The 16,783-nt window shown below is 35.2% G+C and overlaps 2 non-coding genes across 2 annotated transcripts; both read right to left on the bottom strand.

Annotated features, from left to right (window-relative positions):
* Nucleotides 1-5,937: 5,937 nt before the first annotated feature.
* On the bottom strand, nt 5,938-6,044 carry LOC128295946 (small nucleolar RNA R71). The gene has a single exon (XR_008286495.1). It is a non-coding gene; the product is annotated as a small nucleolar RNA R71 (small nucleolar RNA).
* A 5,499-nt stretch (nt 6,045-11,543) lies between these two features.
* On the bottom strand, nt 11,544-11,650 carry LOC128296077 (small nucleolar RNA R71). The gene has a single exon (XR_008286625.1). It is a non-coding gene; the product is annotated as a small nucleolar RNA R71 (small nucleolar RNA).
* Nucleotides 11,651-16,783: the final 5,133 nt, after the last annotated feature.

Raw genomic sequence — 16,783 nt, 5'->3', positions numbered from 1 at the left:
AATCAGTAAAGATAGGGGGTGCCGATTCTTTGTGACCAGCAACCTTTTTCTTCCTTTTCAATAGTTGGCGTTCGGTTTCTTTACCTTTTAGACATCCCGATTCAAGAGGAGAAAGACTGTGGTAAGTGTTCAAACCCTAAACAATTCCTAGTGTAGCTTTGGCCAAAAGCCGAAACCTCTCTAGTTTAGGGAGGTGGCCGAATGTGGGTATAGGCCTTATGGGGTCTTCTTTTAACATTTTTGTGGTTTATTTAGTGGAGGAGCAGCAAGGTGTAGTGTCGACTTGGAGTAGCTTGGATCGCCGGAGTAGCTAGGCCTAGTCATCAATCGCGACAAAGGTAAGGTGCTTAAGGCCATTATGGATGGTGGCCGAATGTGTAAGTGTTAATATTGGAAAGTTCTTGATTTGGTTCAATTATTGCGAGCTGATCTATTTAACAATTGATTATAGGAGAAATCGCATAGGAGATCTCGTCAAGGAATATCGCAAATCAGGTGTGTAACGAACCCTTTCATAGCTTAAAGCGATAAAATGCCGAAAAGCCAAAACGCCGAAATTCTGGCATTTCGAGGACTTGTGAGCAAGCGAACGCTCACTAGTTAGTTAGAATCGATGAGACGGTGATCGAGAACGATAGAAATGGTAAGAATGTGATTTTTGGCGTTCTTGGTAAGTTGGACCTCGAGGGGTCAAGTGGGGCCCATTGGGCTTTCGGGCCCATTTGGGTAAAAATTGGTAGAAAATGGAAATCATATATGGCATGATAAGACTGTTAAAACCGTTATGGAATATAGGCTAAATGGGCCTAGATGACGAAATTGGCTAAGTAGGGCCCATTAGGGTTTTAGGCCCAATAACTCGATTTCGCTAAAAATGGGCCAGAATCACTGTTTGCACCCATGGATTGTTAGTAATCGTTAATGAACATGGAAACCCTAATTTTTGGTAAAATTATGAGATTACCCTTATACCATGAAAATGACCGTTTTGCCCCTAGGTAAAATGACCATTATACCCCTGTGGTTTATGTATGATTTTAATACATGGGATTTTGATAAATATGGTATGTATGAGATGCACATGACATGTATGATATGCACATGATATGTATGATATGCACATGATGTAATCATAACTGCATTGGGTTGGGTTTTTATATGGATGGAGGAAGTGAAAAAGGGCTTATGCCCTGCTTATCAAAAGGGCTTATGCCCGCTTATCAAAAGGGCTTATGCCCGATTATCAAAAGGGCTTATGCCCCGCTTATAAAAGGGCTTATGCCCTGATTATTGAAAGGGCTTTTGCCCTGATTATTAAAAAGAGGCTAGGCCTCCAGTTATATGATAAAGCAGCTATGCTGCCAGTGGAGAGTATGGCGGGGTGGGTCGAGTTAATCCCCACATGGTGTGTTGGTTGGTACGGGTGGAGAGTAGCGGATGGTGGGTTGAGTAGTCTCCCAAATGGGTTGCATTCTTTCATTGAAATTATATGTGATATTGAAATGGGCCTAAGGGCCATACAGTTTCTGATAAAGAAAGGCTTCGCCCAAGAATATGAAATATGAAAAGGCTTGACCCAGTGTTATGGAATATGAAACATGAAAAGGGCTATGGCCCAAGATATGTTGAGATTGGATTTGGGCTTAGACCCAACAGTCGTTATTGTTTTTGGGCTCGAAAGGGGCTTGTTGCACATCGAGTTTCCAAACTCACCCCCTTTCCTTAACCTTGCAGTGAGCCTTGATGTGGGGACTTGGGTAGGAGAGGATCAGAGTGGCCACTGTGATCATCTTTGGGCTTTTAAATAAGTGTTGGTTTTCATTTAATTTCCTTTAATTATTATTTATTTTTGGGTTGTAATAAGGCCAATTTTAACTTTCCTTTTATTTCTTTTCGGAATTATTTTAATTTTAATAACTTTAAAAATTGGTTAATAATTATTCAAATGGGCTAGACTTAGGACATGTTTTCAAAATGATACTTGTTTTCAAAATATCTCAACACCACGATTAATCAATTTATCAAAGACGTCCACTTAAACAAACTTTAAACTCGATATAACAAAGTGTGGCTATGGTTGTGGGCATGTCTAGGATTGGATCCAATTAAAGAGCTTGGTACTTAAGCAGCCTTCATGGCTCACCTCCTCTGTCTCGGATACCTACCTGGTGCCCAGCTTCCATACACTTTGTTAACTCAATAAAATGTATGGTTTTAAAACACTAAAACGGAATGTGGGTTTTCAACTCCAATGTGGCACGTCATATTCGGCCATAACATCTGGGCCGGGTTTGGGGTGTTACATCGAAGTGCAGAAAAAAGGCAAAAATGTGCAATTAGAGGCACTGAAGTGCAGACAGAGGCACCGAAATGCAATCCCATACAAGCACGCATACTAACCTTATCGGCATGCCAATCGCATCCTAGCTGTTTACTATGTTTAACCAGGCATTATAAATGCATAACATAAATTAATCAATCATTTAGAGGTACTTCTTATTTCCATTCACATTATATAAATCTATTACATTCATTTCAATAATTTGCAATCACAAGAATTACCATCACTAAATATTCATTTTCCACTAGTACTTAATAGAAACATGTAATATATATATATATATATATATATATATAACTAATAAAATTTACACATTTGTACAATTATATAGTGAACAATAATATAATTATAAAGAAATACCCATATACATATCAATACACTATGAACATACCTACAATTTGCTACTGGTTAAGTCACAGGGACTACTCTGTTATTTTCCCTTTTTCGTGGTTAACATCTTTTTGACCCAATTCTTGATCTATATAGTAATTAAATTCAATTTATCAAATTCACATACCTTATAAACTTAATTCAATGCATGAGATAGTTAATTTTTATTATTTACATATTTTTCTTAAACTTTCAATTTAATCTCTAAACCCGAAATTCTAAATTTATCAAAATTTCACAAATTTTCCATGCTAGCTAAATTTATTTCTATTCTACTGCAGTCTATACATATTCAAAATTCACGAAATTCCTATGTCAATTTTTACATTTTATCAAATTGGTCCTTTAACTAAAAACTAACAGAAAAATCACTTCACAAATAATTCTAATTAACAACCAAGACTACAAATTTATAATTTAACATAGAAAATAACTAATGTTTATTAACGGAAAAATCCAAAATCTTTAACAGCTTTTAAAAATAAAGATACGAGTTAGTTGGACCTAGTTGCAATGATATCAAAAACATAAAAATTACAAAAAAAATGGATCCCAAAGAAGATGAATAAAATGATGATGATTTGTTATATTTTTACTATTATTATTTGTTTTATTATTATAATCATTAAAATTTTAATGTATAAAAGTATAAAATTTACCTATTAGCCATCCCACTTAGATAAAATGGTAAATTTACCATTTAAATCCTTCCTTTTATATTAATGAAGTCATTTAATCATTATAATTCAAAAGCAGTTAGATTTTATGTCCTTTATGATTTAGTCCTCTTTAATTAATTAACTAACCAAACAAAAAAATTTTCGAACCGAACCTTCATATAAAAAAAATAATATCTCCGTAAATATTTAATAAAAATATTCATAGTCTTGATTTTTAGAAACGAGATCCCGATACCTCATTTTCCAAAACCACTTGACTTTCGGGACAACCACTTAAACCTAACTACTTATTCAATTAACTAAAATTCACCAAGTCAAAACCCAATATCAAATTATAATTGACTCTTACAAATTAAATGATAATTAATACGAACTTACTTGTTGGATTTGTGGTTTCAAAACCACTATTTTTGACACCACTAAAAATAGGCTATTACAACCATTATCTACATATAACACAGACAACGAGGACAAAATTTAGTCGAAATATCATAAAATCCACTATCACTCTTGTATCCCGAGGATAACTTGTTTAATATTTTTAAATTCTAATCATCTGCAGTACCCAGTTCAAATCCAACTAAGCCTCAACTAATTTCTAACGAGGCTTACCGAACCCTCGTTTTCAGGTTAAATCACAGAAAACAAATCTATCAAACTGCAAACTAACAAGTTTGCCCAAAGCATCTAAATTGGTGGATTGTTACACACAGAGTCTGCTAAATAGTGAACTCTAAAAAAAATCACTGAAATAGGCGTACAATACACCCCCAAGCACTTAACAAATGATTCACCAGTCTAAAAATTTCTATCTTTAGATTACAAAAGTATGCCAAACAGTATATCAATACGATCTACGTTAGCGAGTTGTAACAGGTATCTCTGAAACACCATTTGCTCGGCTGAGCTAAATATATATTCGTGTTAAATTACCAGTTCAAGCTAGACCTTTATAACTACTGATAAACTGTAATTTATACATAGTTTTACCCCATGCTTGGCATATTTATGAATGATTTTTTCTTGATTTTAGTGAATTCAATGCTCCTAATCCTTTAGTTTCATATTTTATACTCAGGAGAGCTTAGGATAACAAAAGGAGCGAGAAACGAGCCAAAAACGGACAAATTGGACTTAAAGTAGTGTTTCACACGACACAAGCACTTCCACACGGGTAAACCATAAGCCTGTGTGAGGCACACAGGCAAACCACATGCTCGTGTGACATGGCCCTGTCGACTAAGAACCAACTCAATATTGCACACGGCTTGAGCACCTTCACACGGGCGTGGCACACGGCCGTGTCCCTACCGAGCCCAAGCCTAGTTCTATTTGGAAAAATGTACTTTTGAGGGTTTTGAAGCATTCTAAGGCCTATATAAACACCCTAGAAGATATTTCAATTAATTAACCTGGAGACAGTTGTTTTTAGTCTCGAAAGGGATAATAACATAAATCAGGGATTTCTATGGAATAAGTCAAGTAAATAAATCATCTAAGTCAAAGGTAATATGTGAAGTCTAGGTGGATTCTTTCTTGGGCATTGCCTTCTCCATTATTTTTTTTTCTAAAGTATTTTCCAACTTTCATCTCTGTCGTAATCTTAGTTAAATTAGAAAATTAGTTTAGTTTAAAAACATCCTTTAATTCTTAGGCTAGATAATAAAAAGATAGTAATTACTAGTCTTTTAGTCCTCGTGGATATGATATTTCCGGTCTCACCATAACTATACTACTGTTCAATAGGTGCGCTTGCCTTAAGTCGAATTTTTAGTTAGTTTCACGACCATCAAGTTTTTGGCGCCGTTGCCGGGGACTAAGATATTAGGAACGCTTAATTTTTATTACTTTAGCCATTTTTTTATTTTTTATTACAATTTAATTTTATTTTTGCTTAAATTACTAAATTTTCTTTTATTTACTTCTGGCAGTTTTTTATAGTTTATGACTAGAAGAAACCCGTCAGGACCTTTACTTTTTGATAGTGAGATCTAAAGCACAGCTCGCAGAAACCGAAGAGAAATAAGGTGAATCCTACAATATATAGAGATAGGGCAAGAGGATGATATTCAACCCACTACCGAGAAGATGGCTGATAATCATAATAATCCGCTACCTCCTGTGGCTGTTGCGAACCCAGTAAATCAAGATCCTGCTCCTCGTACTATGTATGATTATGCTAAACCTACTTTAACAGGAGCTGAATCGAGTATAGTTAGGCTTGCTGTTGCTACAAATAATTTTGAGCTGAAACCTAACACGATTCAAATAATACAATAGTTTGTAAAGTTTGATGGTTTGCAGGACGTGGATCCAAACACACATTTAGCAAATTTTCTGGAATTCTGTGACACTTTTAAGATTAATGGCGTTTTTGACGATGCCATTCGCCTTCAGTTATTTCCATTCTCATTGAGGAACAAAGCTAAATAGTGATTAAACTCATTACCATGAGGGTCAATCACAACTTAGGAACAAATGACCGAAAATTTTTTACTAAAATATTTTTCGCCGGCTAAAACGGATAAAATAAGGAATGATATCTCTTTTTTTGTGTAGATGGATTTAGAAACTCTTTACGATGCATGAGAGAGATACAAGGACCTATTAAGAAGGTGCCCTTACCATGGGTTACCTCTATGGTTGCAGGTTCAGACTTTTTACAATGGAGTGAACCCCTCAACAATGCAACTTATCAACGCAGCCGCCGGTGGAATATCGAACAACAAAACACCTGAAGAGGCTTATGAATTTATTAAAGAGATGTCACTGAATAACTATCAGTGGCAAATCATGAGAACGAAGCCGACGAAAGCTACTGGTGTTTTCAACCTTGACGCGGTTACTATGCTATCTAACCAAGTAGAACTTTTAAATAAAAAGATTGACGATTTGTATGGTTCTACTCAGGTACATCCAGTGATGAGGTGTGATTCAAATGGAGGAGGAGTACACCATATAGAATATCAATCCTTCAACCCTACCACCGAGGAAGAACGAGTCCACTAAATAGGTAATAATAATTCTAGACCTCGAAATAACCCATACAGTAACACTTATAATGCAAGTTGGAGGAACCATCCCAATTTCTCTTGAGAAGGTCAAGGAAATCAAAGACCACAACACCCTCCAGGTTTTCAACAACCACCTTACCAACAGGAGAAGAAGCTGAAACTTAAGGAGATGCTAACGAAATACATCACGGTATCTGAAACACGTTTCCAAAACAACGAGACAACTCTGAAAAATTAGCGAGCGTTGATTCAAAGGCTCGAAACTCAAATAGGATAGCTTGCTAAGTTGATTTTCGAACGACCACAAGGTAGCTTGCCGAGTAATACTGAAACTAACCCAAGGGAACAGCTTAATGCGATTATTGTTCGAGATGAAGAAGGGTTAGTTGAACCTAAACTAGAACCGAGGCAAGGACTTGTGGTAAGTAAAGGTAAGGATGAAGTAGACCACAGTGAGCAGAAACCGGTAAGTAGGGAATATAAACCTCGTGTGCCATACCCTAGTGCGACAAGGAAAGACCACTCGGATGAACAATTTGGTAAATTCATTAAATTATTAAAGAAATTACATATTAACTTACCATTTATTGAAACCCTTTCGCAGATGCCAAACGTAGTTAAATTTTTAAAGGAGCTCTTAGCAAATAAGAGGAAGTTGGATGAAGCGTCGTATGTGGAGTTGAACGTAGTTTGCTCAGCCATGCAAGCCTATGGTAATAACTTTTCATGTTTGACTAATGAGTGCTTAATCATTAAACCTCAAACACATTAAGTGATTTGAGTGAACCTTTAGTGAGGATGTCATTCAATGTCAATTTGGAATTAAAGATAATTACTTAGATAAAGGGGGATGCCCATAATTTTATGATTGAAATGCTCAACTTTGACTATTTGAAACTTTAATGTTCTTTTCATTAAATTTTCAATGTGTAACTGCTTGTGGATTATTTTGAAACAATATTGATGAAAATTATAAGTTGAGAAGAATTTATTTTGATTGTGATTTGAGGATTTTGCTTGAAGACAAGCAAATGCTTAAGTGTGGGGATATTTGATAAACTGTAATTTATACATATTTTTACCCCATGCTTGGCATATTTATGAATGATTTTTTATTGGTTTTAGTGAATCCGATGCTCCTAATCCTTTAATTTCATATTTTATACTCAAGAGAGCTTAGGATAGTAAAAGGAGCGAGAAACGGGATAAAAACGGACAAATTGGGCTTAAAACAGTGTTTCACACGGCTCAGGCACTTCCACGTGGGTAAACCACACGCCAGTATGAGGCACATAGGCAAACCATACGCCCGTGTGACATGGTCGTGTCGACTAAGAACCAACTCAGTATTGCACACAGCCTGAGCACCTTCACACAGGCGTGGCACACGGCCGTGTCCCTACCGAGCCCAAGACAAGTTCTATTCAGAAAAGGGCACTTTTGAGGGTTTTGAAGCATTATAAAGCCTATATAAACACCCTATAAGAGGATTAGGGGGGACACACAGAGTTGGAGGCAGAAAATACTCGCAAATAGCCATCAGAATCACCTCGGAGCCAGGATCTACATCAAGACTGAAGATTTCCATCCAATTTCTTAGAAGTTCTTGGTGTTCTTTATGTTTTGTTGTTTTCCAAACTTTGAGATGTTTTCCATTATTATTATGAACTAAGGCCCCTAAATACCTAAGGGAGATGAAACCTAAGACGAATCTTATTACTCTTTTATTTATATGATAAATATTTGTTCTTATTTTTAATTGTGAGTCTTAATTCTTGTTTTAATGTTCTAGGATATTAATTCAAGCTCTTGATGTGCTTATTTAGTGGAGCAAAAGTCCCTGTTTTAGAGTAGATCATTCATAATTAAGCGAGTTGCATGCAATCCTAGAGATAGGACGACATAAATCTGCCGGATTAGAGTCAAATCTAATAAAGGAATCTATAGATCGAGTTAATGCGACAATAGGGGTTTTAATTAGAGAGAGATTTCAATTAATCAACCTAGAGTTAGTTGTTTTTAGTCTCAAAAGGGATACTAACATAAATCAGGGATTTCTACGGAATAAGTCAAGTGAATAAATCGTCTAAGTCAAAGGTAATAAGTAAAGTCTAGGTGGATTCTTTCTTGGGTATTGTCTTCTCCATAGGTTTTTTTTTCTAAAGTATTTTCCAACTTTCATCTCGGTCGTAATCTTAGTTAAATTATAAAATTAGTTTAGTTTAAAAACATCCTTTAATTTTTAGGCTAGATAATAAAAAGATAGTAATTACTAGTACTTTTAGTCCTCGTAGATACGATATTTCTGGTCTTACCATAACTATACTACTGTTCAATGGATGCACTTGCCTGAAGTCGAATTTTTAGTTAGTTTCACGACCATCAACTACACATTTGATTAATTGTCCAAGTTGAATATACATACATGTTAGATTACATGTCTGGGCTAAACCTTTAAAACAACATCAGGTTACCAATCCAGGAAAACTTGTGTCACATATATCTTCCATTCACCAATTGCTCATTCGAGTTTAATATATATTCGTGTCAGGTTACCATTCCAAGCTAAACCTTTACAACGACATATTTGATTGCTTGATCAAGCTAAAACTATACATGTCAGGTTACCTATCTGGGTTCAACCTTTAAAACGAGGTTACCAGTCCAGGCTAAACCTTTTTCACATGTATCTTCAAGTCCACAACAAATGCTAGATCTTGGTAACCTCTGTCATCAATCCATCCAAGTGTACACAACACCCTTGAAATGTCAATCATATCCTAACATTTATTAAATTCACCCGGACATATTTAACCCGTGTTTGTATTTCTTTACAATTTAGTCCAACTTTCACCTTTATAGTAATTACCTCAATCAACTCACAATCAAGCATAAAAGCAGAAATCAAATAAATAAAAATTTGAGCACATTTATACCATATGACCTTACCTAGCAGAAACAATCAACAAGTTAAACCTTCAGGGACTAATAGATAATTTTGGCTTTTCCCTAATTATCTCCGATTTGATTCAATTCTTGGTCTAAACAATTATTTTAGACAATTCATCAATACAAAACATTTGTATATCATTTTAGCATATGCATGACCCTATTTAACCCCATTTTTGAATACCCCTTAAATTTTGCATTTAATTTGATTTAATCTTTGAAACTGAAATCACAATAACTTTTAGTTTTCATCCTTTGGGGACCCTCTACAATCTATTATTTAAGAAATTTCACATAAAATTTCAATTTTATAAATTTTAGTCCTTTTGTACAAAACTAACAATTAAAATTTACAAACTAGTCCTTTTTTCACATCTAAGCTTAAAATCAATCAATTTATTATAAGTGCTAAAAGTAACATGTTTTAACCTCATTCTTAATGCATCTTTTGGGTAATTATTCACTGTTAATTGTGAATTTTATGCTTCTAAACCTTTAAGTTCATGTTTTGATGCTTAATAAAGTATTTAGGAGGAGCAAAAAATGAATGAAAACAGGAGTATCAGAGCAAGCTGCAGGAGCCACACGAGCTAGAGCATTCCACACGGTCGTGTGACCCGCACGGCCATGTGGTAGGTCGTGTCAATTCCACGATATTTCACATCGAACTTCAAAAATAAAAAGAAAATAGAAGTGGGTCGTCATAGAATACTCAAGAAAGCAACTCGAAAAACACCATTAAAGCCCATTCTAAAGTAGATTTTGTCAATATTAAATATTCTCAGTTGATTTCTTATGAGGTTATTTTGATTTTTATTTTACGCAATAAATTCTTAGTTCTTATTCTCAATTATGTGTGCTTAATTCTTGGTTTAATATTTCTAGATTATTTATCAATATTTGATATGCTTAAATCAGAGGTTGAATAAACTATTTAAGAGTAGATCTTGCATAATTGAGTGGAGTTGCATGCAATCCTAAAAATAGAATGACATAAATCTACCATATTAGAGTCAAATCTAATAAGGAAATCCATAGCATGAGTTAATGCGATAATAGGGGTTTTAATTAGAAAGAAATTTGAATTAATCAACCTAGAGTTAGTTGCTCTTATGCTCGAAAGAGATAGTAGCATAATTTAGCAATTTCTACGAATCAAAGTGGTAAGTAAAGAAATTGTGTAATTTTGATTGATAGTGACAAATGAAATCTAGGTGAATTCTTTCCTGGGTATTGTTTCACTTCTTGGTTTTTAATCGGTTATTTTTGTGATTTGTTCTTTGTTGTGTTTGTTAGTTAATTTTAATTTTTAATCAATCACTTGAATTATTCGGTTAAATAATAAAAAGATGATAATTACTAGTAATTTGTGGGAAAGATATCTTTGATCACCATACCTATACAATTAATTGATAAGTGTTCTTATCTTAGTCAAATTTTTAGTTAGTTCCGTAGAAATCAAGTTTTTGGCGTCGTTGCCGGGAACTAAAATATTAGGAAAACTTTATTTCTATTAATTTAGTCAATTTATTTTAATTTTAATTTTTTTAAATTTAATTGTTACATTTTACTTTTTTTTCTTTTTTATTCTTATAGGTTCTTTTGGTTTATGACTAGAGGCAACCCTGTGGAACCATTAACTTTTGACAGTGAGATCGAAAATACTGCTCACAGAAATCAGAGGGAAGTTAGAGAAGCAAGGCAAGGTCAATAGATTTTGATAGACGATCAAGAGCAAAAAGAAATTATTGTTGAAATGCTTGATAATTTGGTAATCAACAACCTTCCGCAGCTCCTGCTCCTCGGACTATGTATGACTATGCTAAGCTCACTCTCATTGGAGCTAAATCAAGTATTGTCAAACCAACTATAACTAGAAATAATTTTGAGATTAAGCTTAACACAATTCAGATGGTGTAGTAATATGTTCAGTTTGATGGGTTGCAAGATGAAGATCTAAATGCTTATTTAGCTAACTTTCTGGAGATCTACGACATATTCAAGATCAATGGTGTTACTGATGATGTCATACGCTTATGGTTGTTCCCATTCTCTTTGAGAAATAATGTGAAACAATGGTTGAATTCACTTCTACGGGGTCCCATCATGACTTGGGCTTAGATGACTGAAAAGTTTTTGTTGAAGTATTTTCCACCTGCCAAAATAGCTAAGTTAAAGAATGACATCTCTTCTTTTGCTCAATTTGAGCTTGAGACACTATATGATACATGGGAGAGATTTAAGAATATTATGAGAAGGTGCCTTCATCATGGGTTACCTTTGTGGCTACAAGTTCAAATCTTTTACAAGGGTTTGAACCCCTCGACTAGGTAGATAATTGATGCAACAGTTGGTGGAACACTAAATAATAAGACGCCTAAGGCATCCCAAGAATTTATTGAGGAAATGGAACTAAATAACTACCAGTGGCAAGTTATGAGAACAAAGCCTATTAAAGCCGCTGATGTTCTTAATATAGATGCAGTTGTTATGTTGGCAAGTTAGGTGGAAGCGCTGAGTAAAAATATTGATGGTTTGAGTTGAATTAAATAGGTGAATCTAGTAATGCAATGCGATGCAACTGGAGCAGGGATGATCAATCCAAAATGTTTACCCTTCAAGTCTTACATAGAGCATGAGCAAGTAAACTTTATGGGTAATAATTCTAGAACTTAGAATAACCCCTACATCAAAAATAATAATCCAGGATGGGGGAATCATCCAAATTTCTCTTTGGGTGGTCAAATAAATCAATGGTCACAACCCCTTCCAGGTTTTTAGCAACCTTATCAGCAAGAAAAGAAGTTGAATCTAGAAGAGATGTTGACTAAATTTATTTTAGTGTCAGAAACTAGATTCCAGAACACTGAAACAACTTTAAGGAATCAGCAAGCATCTATTCAGGGCATCAAAAATTAGATTATCCAGCTTGCTAAATTGGTTTCAGAGAGATAACAAGGCAGTTTACCTAGTAAAACTTAAACCAACCCAAAGGAGCAAGCCCACGCAATCACTATACGAAGTGGAAGGTCTTAGCTGAGCCTGAAAAGAAGCTGAATCTAGAAGTTGTTGAGAAAAATGATGGGGTTGAGGAATGCAAAAAAGAGCATAAGACGGTGTTCAGAGAATACAAACAACCAATTCCATATTCAACAAAGTTGAAGAAAGACCGCATCAATGAACAATATGGTAAATTTCTTAAACATTTTAAAAAATTGCATATTAATTCCCTTTTGTTGAAGCCCCTTCGAAGATGCCAAAGTATAAAAAAATTTTAAAGGAGCTATTAACAAATAAATGGAAGTTAGATGAATTTTCCACTATAGAGCTCAATGAGGAGTGTTTGGCCATTCTCCAAAACAAACTACCCATCAAGCTTAAAGATACAATGAGTTTTACTATTCCTTGTTTTATTGGTAGCTTAAATGTAGAAAAAGCTTTGGTTGATTTATCTTATAAAATGTTCAAACAATTTGGCCTCCAGGAACCAAAACCCACTAGGATGAGTATTCAATTAGCTAACAAATCAATTAAGAATCCTAGGGGTATTGTTGAGGATGTACTTGTTAAAGTCAACAAATTTCTATTCCTTGTTGATTTCTTTATATTGGACATGGATAAGGATGTTGAGATACTCATGATTTTCAGTTGACCCTTTTTAGCCACTACTAGAACTTTTATTGATGTGGGTAATGGTGAACTTGTGCTGAGGGTAAGTGATAAAAAGGTTACTCTTCAAGCACATGATGTTTGTGAGAGTTTGTAGGGGCGAGATGATACTTGTCATTCTGTTAATGTTAGTAATCATGCAGCTCAACATTCTTTACAGGAAATCACTAATGAAGACGTGTTAGAACTATATGTTATTCAAAGTGATAGAAATAAAGGACAAGTGAAGAAAAAAATGGTGGAGTTTAATGAATTAGATGAATGAAGAACAAAGGCTAATGAGAAACTGAAAAAGTACAAAAAAGTAACAAAGCAATGCCATGGTGTGCATTTAAAGAGGACAAATCAATTCAAAGTTGGAGACAAAGTGCTACTAGGCAATTTAGATCCATGAATGTTCCCTACAGAGCTTAAGTCAAAATGGTTGAATCCATTTGCTGTATAGAACATATTCCCAAATAGAACCTTTGAGGTAACACACCCTGATTATGGCCCATTCAAGCTAAGCAGCTATCAGCTCAAACTTTATCTTGGTGGTAATGTTGATAACAAGAGAGATGAGCTCCGACTCTAAAATCCAACTTAACCATGAGCTTGAAAAAGGAAGTTGAGCTTAGAGTCTAAATAAAGCGCTTCTCGGGAGGCAACCCAAGTTTTTTTTTTTACTTTCATTTTATTGCTTAAAATATTTTAAAATTAAAAATTAAAAAATGTTCACACGGTCTGGGGTAGACCACACAACCTAGAAACATGATCGTGTGTCCTACACGGCATGGAAACACACCCATGTGCACACGGGTATAAAAAAAATTTAAAAGCCACACGACCTACCAACACGACTGTGTGGTACACACGGGCATGTCCTGGTCCGTGTGAGTACTGGAGCCAATTTTTCAAAATTATTTTTAACCCACACAGTCTGAGTGAAGTCTCATGGCCGTATGACCCAGATGCCAATGTACATGTCCTGTCGACTATGTTTATATGAGATGTATTTTATCGATGTTGATGATGCCTCAGTCAGTGATTCACTACTCTTTTGATAGCTGGTTGTTATTTTTCCAGGTACATGATGCCAAACACACGAGGCAAGAGTAAGGTACCTACTCAGTCCAAAAAATAAAAGACTACTGAGACCTCATCCTTATCATCTCTAACTATAATCATTCAACATTGATGTCTCACATTCGATCATTCATCCCATGAAAAGCGGTACAAGCACCTGAAGGACAGATCATTAGGTTTGGGTTAGTGTATCGAATGAGAAACCCTTCAGACAGTGGGTTTATCCACACATGTTCATACTTTATTGGATGCAACACTGTGGGAACCGTTCTTTACGGTCGTGGAGCCGATGTATGTTGAGCTTTCTTTGGAGTTTTACTCTACATTTTTTCTACAGACCATGCTGTCTTCAGGGGATGAACCTTGAGCGATCTCATCCTGTCTTGGGGACATCACTCAATATTTGAGTATTACGAGATTTGGAATTGCTCTTGGTATATATTCTGATGATTTCTTGGGTATGCCTGAGTTCTCCACCCTCCCATGACACATCCATCGACTGGCATTTAGAGGTTGCCACTTTGCACAACCCAAGCTAGTCCAAGGCTTGGTGTCTACCTCCGACCTTGTGCTATATTCATGCCATTTTAGCTCACATTCTGACTGGCTAGAAAGAGAGTACAAGCATCATAGGCACTTTAGATACGTACTTCCTATAGAGCATACACAAGAAATACCCAACTAATTTAGCCCATTTTGTGGCCCAATGCTGTCTTTATCAGAGTGAGCGTCTATGGAAATGATTTATCTGTATGGGTCCATATGTGACACACCTTTTAGCCTTCTCGAAGCCCCTGAACAGACCGGTGCTCTTAGTTTGGTTGAGGACGTGGCACCACAAGGCTTATGTATAATGAAACATATGAAGATGGTTGTCCGTCAGCCCGAGGCTTTAGGTGATCAAGACATGTTGCTATATCTGACTCAACATATAAGGATGATGAGCATCTAGCCGATGACCTCCCACCACCACTGTGACCCGTTCCCAGTCCTCCAGTTAGTCACTCCACTATTTCACATTCGATTACACTTAAGGATATCTATTGCCTTCAGTAACAGCAGCCAGAGAAGATCGACCACATTGAACAACGACATTCAAAGCACTTCGGTTAGCTTCAGCATTAACAGGATCACATTGAGGCGTATTTACAACAGATGTGCCAACACTTTCATATTTCTTCACTCGATCCCCCTATTGTACCTATGCCTCTCGATCCTGACTTTCCACATGACGCCAATCAATGACACCATTTAGTTTTTTATTTTATTTTATTTTATTTTTATTTTATTTATTGGACTTATTTGTTTTGTTTTATTATATTATGCACTTTATTGCTATGGTTTTTTCAACTATTTTTTTTGTTTTTTTCATCTCTTTATCTTATTTTCTTATTTTCTATCTTTTTATTAATATGCTCAGAAACATGTACTTCATTTAGAATCTCTTACGATTCTGGATTTCACTATTTAGGTGAAATCATCCAAATTCAGGGCAGTTTCAGTTCTCTTCCTCACTTATAATATTTTGCTTATTGTGTTTATAATTGTTTGTAGTTTGAGAGTAATGTACATCTTAAGTGAGAGGAGGATTTTATATGTTTATGCGATATACTCTTTGAATTGTTTTTTTTTGTTTAAGTAATTTTCTTAAACCTCACATTGAAGTTAATTTTTTTTTTAAATTTGGAGAGTTTATTGATTTTGTTTGGGATTAATTTCTAATTTTTTATGCATTATGTGATTTATACTTTAAGAAACGAGAAAGTCAAGCATGATAAGCCATGTTTTTAGAAAATATTATTTTAGGTTGTCTCTCTGAATTGAAGCATTATCTTGAAATTTTAATTTTACAAGTTTGACATCAAAACCATACTTTTTTTTAAAAATTTTGAGTTTATAGAGCATACATTTTTCAAGCTCATTTTATTTTTGGTTGTGGGTATGTTGTAACACCCCAAACGAGTTGGAATTCATTTAAGTAGATATTTTTGACAAACCGATTAATTGTATCATTGCGTTATTTTGAAAACAATTATCATTTTGGAAACGCGCCCTAGGTCTAACTCATATTGTTATCAGAAAAATATAGGGTATAAGATAAAATAATCCCAGAAAAATAATTAAAATGGCCTTATTACAACCCAAAACCAAATAATAATATTAATAAGATAAAACTTATAAAGAAATAAATCAGCTACTTATTGTAATTAAAAGAAACAGAAACAGTAGTGTGGCCATTCCGAGTCCCTCGCAGCTCCAAACCATCTAAGCTTAGGGATTACCTGATAGGAGACTGGAGTTAATCCACACTCCGAGCACTCTTAGCCGACACCCAACCCAAACGAGCACGCCATACAGCAAAAGGGATCAGCCAAGAAATGTACCTTTACTCTCCTCATGGTTCCCTCTATTTAAAGCCAGCTTCACAACCACTCTTATGTTAGCTTCCCGATGTGGGATCCCTCCAACATCAGAGTTTAAATTCAACACCAACTCTTGCCGCCCCCTGTTAGCAAAATAAATGCTCCTTGCTTTCCATGGGATTCAAACCCATGCCTCCCCTCAGATGCTCCACACGCTACTTGCCACTAAGCCATCCCCAATTAATTATAAGGTCTAAAGGCCAAAGTCCAGGTTCCCTTAAAAAAAACCAAAATAAATTGCAAGAGCCAAGG

The sequence above is a fragment of the Gossypium arboreum genome, chromosome 7 (genome assembly GCF_025698485.1).
Source record: "Gossypium arboreum isolate Shixiya-1 chromosome 7, ASM2569848v2, whole genome shotgun sequence".
In the NCBI taxonomy this organism is placed as follows: domain Eukaryota; kingdom Viridiplantae; phylum Streptophyta; class Magnoliopsida; order Malvales; family Malvaceae; genus Gossypium; species Gossypium arboreum.
Note: the sequence above shows the minus strand (reverse complement) of the source record. Positions and strands in the feature narration are given on the sequence as shown.